Source organism: Neomonachus schauinslandi, chromosome 10, assembly GCF_002201575.2.
Source record: "Neomonachus schauinslandi chromosome 10, ASM220157v2, whole genome shotgun sequence".
Taxonomy (NCBI): domain Eukaryota; kingdom Metazoa; phylum Chordata; class Mammalia; order Carnivora; family Phocidae; genus Neomonachus; species Neomonachus schauinslandi.
The window spans coordinates 134,181,606-134,191,933 of NC_058412.1; positions in this window are offsets into that span (position 1 = coordinate 134,181,606).

The window sequence follows — 10,328 nt, forward strand, 5'->3', positions numbered from 1 at the left end:
TGTGAACAATTAAGGAGACTGGATCTTAGCCCAAGAGCTTGAGGAAATGGGATGGCTATTGTTTCCTGTGGTTTCTGTAACAAATTATCACAAATTGGGGATTTAAAACAAGAGAAATGTATCCTCTCATGGTTCTGGAGGCCAAAAGTCCAAAATCAGGGTGCCAGTGGTACCATCCTTCTCCTGAAGACTTTAAAGGAATCCTTTTTTCTTTTTGTATTTTGGTTTTTTGTTTGTTTGGTTTTTTGGGTTTCTTGTTTGTTTGTTTGTTTGTTTGTTTGTTTGCCTCCTCCATGTTCACCTGGCTCTGATATTCCTTGGCTTCATCTACCAAAGAATCACTCTAATATCTGCCTTTATCTTCACAGGGCCTTCTCCTCTATGTCTCTCATAAAGACACTGATCATTGGATTTAGGGCTCACCCAGATAATCCAGGATGATCTCATTGACATCCTTAACTTAGTTATCACTGCAAAGACTCCTTTTTCCAAATAAGATCACATTCACAGATTCTGGGGATTAGGACATGGATATATCTTTTGGGGGACCACCCTTCAACTTGCTCCGATGTTAAGCTACTTAACACACATCTATTGGGTTGCTGCGTTAGTTAAGCCTCTTTAGGTGACTTCTGAAAGCTACTCTGGCTAAACCCAAGCCAAGAAGGTGGGGGGAGGGGGCCAATGGGGGTTACTGGAAATTACTGGCAAGGTGACAAAATTGAAGGAAAAGTGAACCAGCTGTCCTTACAAAGGTCCAGGGCAGCCTCAGCAGTGAGAAGTCATGAATTATTGCTTTCGATCAGGGGTTGGCAAATATTTTCTGTAAATGACCAGATTGTCAATGTTTTCAGCTCTGCAGGACGTACGGTCTCTGTTGCAACTGCTCAGCTCTGCTGTCATACATCGAAACAGCCACAGACAGATGTAAATGAATGAGCGTGGCTCACTTCCAATATTGATTCCCTGTTTATATATGAAAATTTCCAACTTCCCTTTCAAAAACGAGAGGAGGTCCAATCATTGCACTGTGGTCACATGCCCGCCTCATGGCTGGAGGTCAGGGTGGAGGCGAGAGGCGCCACAATAAATGGACCCACCAAAAACAAACGAAATGCTGGAGAATGGTTGCTCACAGGAAAATCAAGATGCTCTTACAAAAAAGAGAGGAAAAGGTACTGCCAGTATCCTAGTATCTAGACCAGGGAATGAATGCGGGGCTGTGCCAGGCTTGGAGGACCCTGTATGAATAAGAACCATCACGATTGTAGCTCTCATGAAGTTCACGGTCAAGCTGAGACAGACACCAAAGAAACACACATGAGTGTACAGTAACGAGGAGACGGAGACATACACTCCAGAGGAGAGGAACATAGGTCAGCTACCGGGTGCTTTGATCTCAGCACTATGAACATTTGGGGCTGGATCATTCTTTGTTGTGGGGGCTGTCCTGTGCCTTGTGGGATGTCTAGATGCACACTCGGATTTGATCCACTAGATGCCATTATCCAACCCCACCCTACCCCTCAGTTGTGACAACTAAAAGTATCTCCAGACACTGCCAAATGTCCCCTGGGTGGGGGGGGGTGCCCCTGGTAGAGAACCACTGGTCTATGATGAAATACAGTAGGGGAACCCACCCTCTTCTGGGGAGTCAGGAAGGCTACCCCAGGGGGAAATGATGGATAAGTTGAGGGCTGAAGGATGGAGAAAAGTTACCTAGACCAAGGGAAAGAGGGAGTCACAACACAAGCAGAGAGAACATGGCAAAAGCAAAGCCTTTGTGGCTGGAGAGAGTGACACGCTGAGGAACTGAGAAGGGGATCACAAGGCTGGAAACAACCATGTGCACTTGGGGTGTGTGTGTGTGTGTGTTTGTGTGTGAGCGTGAAGCCATTGAGATATCTTAGCAGATCAGGGACAGTAAGAGAATTAAAACAAACAAAACAAAGCAACCACAAGAACAAAGGCCCCATGGCAGTAAAAGGAAAGATGGAGGAGGCAAGGAGGAGGTTGTGGTCTGTAGTCCACTTGAGAGAGGACCGGCCCATTGGCGGCACTGAGGACACAGAAAAGTAAAAGGATTCAAGGTCAGGGGCATTAGGTGATGAGTTGAAAATGTGGTAAAAGAGACAAGTTTCGGGCATGACCTTTAGGTTTCTCATTTGACCAGAAGTGGTGGTACCATTTGCCAAGGGAGATGAATTAATTCATCTTTAGACACTAAAGCAACCTTGATTCCTAGAATAAATCCCACCCACTCATAGGCTACGATCCATTTTACATGTTGACAGATTTGGTTTAGTTTGTTCTTTTTCTAATTTCTTGAAGGGGGAGATTAGGTGATGGATTTGAGACCTTTCCTCTTTTCCAAGATAGGCATTTACAGCTGCAAATTTCACAGTAAGTGCTGCTTCGGTTACATCCTGTACCTTTTCTTATGTTGTGTTTTTGTTTGAACTCTCCTCAGAGTTATTATTTTTTTACTTCTCTTGTGATTTTTTCTTTGATCCATAAGTTATTTAGAAATGTTGCTTAATTTTGAAAAATTTTAGGTTTTCCTAGGTATTTTTCAATTGTGGGTCTCCATTTTAAATCTGTTGTGACCGGAGAATGTACTTCGTATGATTTTAATCTTTAAAAATTTGAGTCTTGTTTTATGGTCCAGTTGATAGTCGATCCTGGAGAACGTTCCATGTGCTCTTGAAAAGAATATGTAGGGGCGCCTGGGTGGCTCAGTCGTTAAGCGTCTGCCTTCGGCTCAGGTCATGATCCCAGGGTCCTGGGATCGAGCCCCGCATCGGGCTCCCTGCTGGGCGGGAAGCCTGCTTCTCCCTCTCCCACTCCCCCTGCTTGTGTTCCCTCTCTCACTGTGTCTCTCTCTCTCTCAAATAAATTAAATCTTAAAAAAAAAAAAAAATACATATATTTTTTTTTTAAGATTTTATTTATTTGAGAGAGAGAGAGTGTGTGCGCGTGGTGGTGAAGGGCAGAGGGAGAGGGAGAGAGAGCATCCCGAGCAGACTCCCCACTGAGCACGGAGGCCCACTTGGGGCTCTATCCCAGGACCCATGAGATCACGACCTGAGCCAAAACCAAGAGCTGGATGCTCAACCGACTGAGCCACCCAGGCACTCCAAGAACATGTATTCTTTAGCCTTTGGGTGTTTTCCATAAATGTAAGGTCAAGCTGATCGATAGTGTTGTTCAAGTCTTCCGTATCTCTGTTGATTTTTTAAAACTGTGATAAAAACACGTAACAGAAAATTTACCATCTTAACCATTTTTGAGTGTACAGTTTGGTAATGTTAAATATATTCATTCATGCAATATTGTTGAGATACAGATCTCCAGAACTTTATCATTTTGCAAAACTGAAACTCTATACCCACTAAAAACAACTCCCCTTAGCCCTCGTAACCACGATCCTACTTTCTGTGCCTACGAACCTGATTATTTTAGGTATCTCCTATGAGTGGGCTCATACAGTATTTACCTGTTTGTGACTGACTTATTTCACTTACCATAATGTCCACAGGTTTATCCATGAAGTAGCATGTGATAGGGTTTCTTACCCTTTAAAGACTGGACTATTCCATTGTATGTGCACACCACATTTTGTTTATTCAGTCACCCATCAGTGGACATTTGGGTTACTTCCACTCTTGCCTGTTATGAGCATGAGTATGCAAATATCTCCTTGAGACCCTGCTTTCCGTTCTCTTGGATATACACTCAGAAATGGAATTGCTGGATCACATGGTAATACTGTTTTTAATTTTTGGAGGGACTGCCCTATTGTTTTCCATAGCTGTGGTGCCATGTTACAATCCTACTCTCGCTGACTTTTTTGTCCAGTTGTTTATTAATTATTGAGAGTGAGGTATTGAAGTCTGCAACTGTTTTTTTGGATTGTCTATTTTTCCTTTCAGTTAAGTCAACCCTTCCCTCACTTCTTCGGGTTAATCAAGAGGTTGATAATATCCACATATATTTATAATTGTTATATATATATATATTTATAATTGTTATATTTATATTTATATATTTATATATATATTATATATATATTTATATATATTTATAATTGTTACATCTAACTCATGTATTGACCATTTATCATGATGATATGTCTTAAAGTCTATTTGTCTGGTATTTTTAAAAGGTTTTACTTATTTATTTGACAGAGAGAGAGCACAAGCAGGGGGAGCGGCAGGCAGAGGGAGAGAGAGAAGCAGACTCCCTGCTGAGCAGGGAGCTGGACGCGGCTATTTACCCTATCACATGGACTCAGGATCATGGCCTGAGCTGAAGGCAGATGCTTAACCAATTGAGCCACCCAGGTGATCTTATTTGTCCGATATTAATATAGAAACTCCAGCTTTCTTATGGTTACTGTTTGCATGGTATATCTTTTTTCTATCCCTCTGCTTTCAATTCATTTGTCTTTGAATCTATGGTGCTTGTTTATAGATAGCATATAGTTGGGTCTTGCTTTTTCATCCATTCTGACAATCTCGGTTTTTTATTTTTTTATATTTTTTTAAGATTTTATTTATTTGACAGAGACACAGCGAGAGAGGGAACACAGGAGGGGGGAGTGGGAGAGGGAGAAGCAGGCTCTCCACAGAGCAGGGAGCCCGACGCGGGGCTCGATCCCAGGACCCTGGAATCATGACCTGAGCCGAAGGCAGACGCTTAACAACTGAGCCACCCAGGCGCCCCACAATCTCGGTTTTTTAAAGTATTTAGTCTATTTACATTTAAGGACATTGCTGATATGATTAGATTTATGCCTGTCATTTTACTATTTGTTTTCTATTTGTCATATGTCTCTCTTTCGTTCTCCTTTGCTGTCTTATTTTATTTTAAATATGTTTCATGAATCACTTTGATTTGTCAGTTAATTTATTTTTTTTACTATTTTTTGAGTTATTTTATTGAGTTTATAGAGTGGTTGCTCTAAGGATTACAACATGCATTTTAATTTAGCACAACCTGCTTCAGAATAGTAAATTTCAGTAACATACAGGAACTTTCTCCAAGCATGTCTCATTTTTCTCCCCATCTTTTGTGCCATTATAAACCCAACCACACAGTGTTAGAATTATTGCTTTGCCCGATCTTATATATTTTTAAAAGGCAAGAGAAGAGATGAAATCTACTTATAGAATCTCTTATATTTACCATTTGTGGTATTCTTCATATCTTCTCATGAGTTCAAGTTACTGTCTAGTGTTAATTTCGACTTGAAGAACTTCCTTTAGTATTTCTTGGAAGGCAGGTCTGTTAGCAACAAATTTTTCAGTCTTTCTTTATCTGCAAGTATATTTATTTTACCTTCATTTTTTATATTTGTTAGCTATAGAATTCTTGCTTGACAGTTTGTTTTATTTCAGCATTTTGAGTATGTTATCCCACTGCTTTTGGTCTACATTATTTCTGATGAGAGGTCAGTCATTAATTGTATTTCCCTTGTTGCTTCCTTTTGATGTCCATTTGTATGGTAAATGTTTCTCCATCCCCTTGGTTTCAGTGTGCAGGTGTCTTTAGGTCTAAAATGAGTCTCTTGTAGGCAGCATATAGATGGGTCTTGTTTTTTTTTTTAATCCATTCTGACACGCTAGGTCTTTTGATGGGAACATTGTCCATTTACGTTTTCAGAGTAATTATTGATAGCTATGTATTTAGTGCCATTTTATTACTTCTTTTGTTATTGTTTCTAGAGATTTTCTCTGCTCCTTTCTTGTCTTTGTCACTTTTGGTCTTTCCTTTTTGCTTTCCAGAATAAAAGCATCCTGGGGCACCTGGCTGGCTGAGCTGGTGGAGTGTGTGACTCTTGATCTCGGGCTTGTGAGTTCGAGCTCCATGTTGGGTGCAGAGATGACTTAAACATAAAATCTTAAAAAAGAAGAGCATCCACAGGCAAAAATGTCACTGATTTCACACTATTCTTAACTGAAGTTTAGTAATTTTCATTAATAAACCTTCTCAGTTTGTTGTATGCCTTTGACCAATTTCCAGTGGGTTATAATGGCATTTTTGACAGTTTTGTCCAGCTTTTTAAAAAAAATTTTATTTATTTATTTGAGATAGAGAGAGCGAGAGAGCAAGCATGAGCTGGGAGAGAGGGCAGTGGGGGAGGGAGAGGCAGACTCCCCACTCAGCAGGGCACCAGGACCCTAGGATGATGACCTGAACTGAAGGCACTTAACCAACTGAGCCACCCAGGTGCCCCTGATTTATGTTTTTAAAAAACACTCTGGATACTTGTATTTGTTAAGTATCGCTCATAAGAAATGGCCTCAAATTTATTGGCTTAAACACAACACATATCTATTATCTCATGGTTTCTGTAGGGCAGAAATCTTGAAGCGATTTAGCTTCATGCTTCTGATGCAAGTTCTCTTGTGAGGTTGCAGTCAAGTTGTCACCTGGGACTGGACTGGGGGTCAAGATCCACTTCCAAGTTCACTTCCTTGGCTATTGTAGGAGGCCTCTGTTCCTCACCATCTGGATCTCTCCGGAGGGTTGCCCATGACCTGGCATCTGTCTTCCTCCAAAGCAAGTAATGTAAGAGACAGAGCGGCCAAGATGGACCTAGTCTGAGAAGCCTTACAGCGCCCCTGGTCCACTGCATTCATTAGAAGGGAATAGCTAAATTCAGCCCACACTCAGGGAGAGAGAAAATTAGCACCACCTCTTGAAGAGAGGAGTACTAGAAAATTTTGTGATGGCACACGAGTCACTTTGGAGAAGCAGAAGGAAATTAAGGGGTGGGAACTGTCCTTTCTAAGTCATTATAGGCACAGCTGCCAGATTATTCTCATCATGTTAAGGTTTGTCCATGTGATTTTCCTGCTCAAACGCCTTCATAGTTTTCCACTGCCTGTACTCTATAGGATGAAGGCTAGAATCTGTAGCGTGGAATTCAAGGCATTCCAGGATCTCATGCTACATTCCAGCCTTGTCTCCCAACTGCCTCTTTCCTTTTCCCGTGGATCAACCGAACAGAGACATTCTTCTTCCCCATGCCTTTTCTTTTTGTTCCTTCTCCCAAAAATGCTCTTTCCTCCAATCTCAATATGTTCAAATTCTTCAAGTACCTGCCCAAACCATTTCTTCCATGAAACAGCCCATCTCAGCCAGAGATCATAAGAGCTTCCTCTTCTGAATTCTGAGAGAGCTCATCAACACTTGTCTCCCAGCAGGCCACCTTCACCCTCATGTTAAAGCATCTATATGCCTGTCATGTCTCCTCCACGGTTTCTTGGCTCCTTGATGGCATACTCCTCTTGGTCACCTTGTTCCCGAACCTTGGCGCCGAACCTTGCATCTAGAAGTTCAGTAAGTATTTGTCCATTTTATTTGCATCATAAGGACACAAATTATAGCAAAAAATAGGAAGAGCTTTGCAATCTTTGGATTTTTTTTTTATGATAAAGTGATTTCACAAAATTAAAAAAGAAAAAGCTTTGTGGATGTTTGGAGAATGGACTGTAATGGAGCAAGGACAGATGTAGTCGGTTTGTTCAATGCTATTGCAGAGGTCTGAGTGAGGGCTAGTGGAGACCTGGACTAGGTGACAGCCAGGGAGACAGAAGTGGATAGATTTGACGTACGCTTTTAGAGCGGACCTGATACAGATTTTGCCTTAGCATTGGACGGGGGTGGGGCACCACAGAATTAAGGATGACTTCCAGGTGTTTGCTAAAGCTAACTGTGGAGCTGGTGGCCCCATTTCCTGCGGGAAGAAGACTATAGAAGCGCCACATTTGGGGTGCTCATGCAGATGTGGAGATGCCCATAGGGAAACCTAATGGTAAGGCCAAGGGACAGTTAGGTCAGTTAGATCACAGAAGACACAGGGCTGGAGAGACAAATGTGAGAGTTCTCAGCATCTAGATGGTTTTAAGATGTGGGATGGGTAAGATTCCCCCAGGAAGAGAGGTGGGAGCAGAGGACGGTCCAAGCCTATGTCCCGAGGACCTGCAGGATCTAGAGAACAAGTAGAGGGACAGCTCAGGGAGAGAAGTCTGAGAAGGAAGAGCTGAGGAGGTAGGAGGAGAACCAGGAAAGGCTGTTGCCTCGGATGCAGAGAAGGGATAGTATTTGGAGAAGTTTGGAGCTATCTGTGCCAGTTAGTCCTGCACCACCAACCATATGAAGACGGGCGGTGTTTCTGGAGAGGGAAAGCTGTTGGTATCGGCAAGTGTGGTTCAGTGACATGAAGGAGACAGAAGACAGAGAGGAGTGGGCTGAAGCGAGAAAGCAAAACAAAGAATGTAAACCTTTGGGTGTTTGTTATACACTCACCGGTAAGACCCGATAAGCCCCGTCATCTGGCCTGCTAACGCTCTCCCACGTGTTTGCTTTGTCCTCAAGCCTGCTTCAACTTCTCAGCCCACCAACAGCATCCTAGCTCGGCTCCAAACCTCTACTTTGCTCCTTCACATCCTTCCTCCAGGGCAGCCAGAATGACCTCTGGAAAACCCTCCATCTGATCCCCTCACTCTCATGTTTCAAAGATTTCCACGGTCACCCATTACCCTGGGGATAAAGTCCAAACTGCTTGCAAGTTTCCAAGTCCTCTCCTGCCTCCCTCTCTCCCCCTCCAACCCCCCTTCTCATGTCTGACCTCCAGCCATGTTTCCTGGTGTGCCCATTGTCTCTGTCCTCTGTTCTAGTCTGAAGTCTTGGCTTAAACATAATTTCCCTAGAAAGACCTCCCTTGACCTCTCCTTGAGCCCCCTCCCTTCTACACTATCACCTGAGATGGCTTTTATTTTTTCTCTGCCATTAGCTCTAGATAGGTTGTATCTGTGGTTTATAACCCCATAGCAGCACAGAACATCGGATAGGAACTCAATAAATACTTCTTGAATGGATTAAGCGAAACCAACTTCTTTCCATGGAAATTCTCCACCAGAGTTTCTCTTAAACTGGAAAGTATCTTCAATGACTATTTACTTTAAGTAATGCAAGCTAAATTGGACATTTTAGATAAGGCTTTTCAAAGAACAACAGGCCAACAAGACCTACAGACTCAATTATTCTAAATCATTGTGACTTATAGACTGAATGTGATGCTTTCATTAAAGGTTGTTTGTTAGTCCATTTAATAATGAGTAACCTATTGAGGGTTGAACGAGGGGTGAGTTAAATAATCCCTGATTCTGTAGGAGTAATTAGTTATACATATATTAATTTGCCTGCTTTCGAGTCAGGTATTATTAAAAAAAAAAAAATCCAAGAGGAGAGGTAGTAGGAGTTAACAGCCATCCATTCTTTGCAACATTTTCAGAAAGCAAATGAAAATGAACCCTGAAACAAGGCAACAGCAGGGGCACTTGTTAACTTAATACACTTTAATCTTGTGAGTAGAAGCTAGAGCTTGATTCATGGAATCCTGAGCTGCAGACTTCCTCCAGCCACCTGCAAGACATCTCCGCATGGGTGTTCTGACGGCACCTCCAATTCGGCACATCCCAATCTGAACTCAAGTGAAATGCATTATGGTCCTCATCCTGGGCTCCCTGTTTCCATGGTGTGCCACCGCATACCCACAGGCTAGAGGTCTCAGCAACATCTTCCTGGGCCCGCTCCTCCACTCCCCCGAAGGTGTCAGGTTGCCACATCCTAGAGACAGCCTTGTCCACTTCACCCAGGCTTCTCCCTTGCTGGCCAGGTACCAGTGCCAGTGGCCTTTGCGTTCCCAGGACACATGGCAAGCCTTGGCTCCTACAATGCTCTCTCCTTGGTCCAAGCTCGCTTGACTCCTTTTGTCCTATGACTCTCAGCTCAAATATAAGTTTCACAAAGAAGCCTTGTCTGATGGTCCAAAGTTGGCCTCTCTCCTAGGATCACAGAACACTAGTACTTGTCATCCTCTGTTATTACTTTTGTTTGTTCCTTGTTCAGCTCCTTCACTAGAATGTGGGCTCCTCCTGGACAGAGATCATGTCCAATTTGTTCACCAATGAGCTGCAGGAGTAGCACAGGGCCAGATGATGGGGGCACTCAATAAGCAGGAGTTGAAGGAATGAGAGAAGGAATGAATGAAATCACAGCTCCTGGTAAGCACTCTGGAAACGGTCACCATTACTGATGTTCTAGAGCTCATGTCTCTAATGCTCTTCCGTACGGATGCATGGGCTTTATCTCTCAAAGTATCCAGATCTGATGGTGTTAACATCCCTGCTCAACTGTTCCCATGATGATCAGCAGTCTATCACTTTTGTATCCCCTACTACATGCAGGGAACCATGCTGCGGGCTTAAAAAGCATCATCTCAGTTATCCTTAACAACTATCCCACGAGGTAGGCCC